This window comes from Otolemur garnettii, unplaced genomic scaffold (assembly GCF_000181295.1).
Source record: "Otolemur garnettii isolate 467f Iridium unplaced genomic scaffold, OtoGar3 scaffold00011, whole genome shotgun sequence".
Lineage (NCBI taxonomy): Eukaryota > Metazoa > Chordata > Mammalia > Primates > Galagidae > Otolemur > Otolemur garnettii.
In genome coordinates, this window is record NW_003852406.1 from 29,759,122 (window position 1) to 29,759,825 (window position 704).

Here is a 704-nt window from a genome sequence, read left to right on the forward strand (position 1 = left end):
CTCTGCAGTGATGAGTAGTACGCTGAACACATGAAAATTTTCCTGTTTTTAGTTGTTGAGAAATAACTGGATACAAAAACTTGCTGTTCAGAAACATAAAAATGCACTCAGCTCAGTGTCATGGCAAATCTCCCAGTGGCTTTTCTTATTGAGCCCATAACCTCCTTGAACTTTTATACGATTTCATTGTTACCTCACTACTACTATTTCTTACATGCATTTCTTCTTCTTCTTTTTTTTTGAGACAGAGTCTTACTTTTTCGCCCCCAGTAGAGTCCTATGGCATCATAGCTCACAGCAACATCAGATTTCTGGGCTCAAGTGATTCTCTTGCCTCAGCCTCCCAAGTAGCTGGGACTACAGATGCCCACCACAATGCCTGGCTATTTTTTTTTTTTTGAGTGGGGTCTGGCTCTAGCTCAGGATGGTCTCAAACTCATGAGCTCAGATGATGTACCCACTCAGCCTCCCAGAGTGCTGGGATCATCGGTGTGAGCCACTGCTCCTGGCCTCATTTCTTATTCCTTATTGTTTTGTAAGAGTCTAAGGTGAGGTGACCAGATTTTAACATTGGTAAAGTGAGACACCATTGGGGGAGGGGGTCGGGGCCTGACAACAATGCAAACTTTTTTTTTTGAGACAGAGCCTCAAGCTGTCCCCCTGGGTAGAGTGCCGTGGCATTACAGCTCACAGCAACCTCCAAC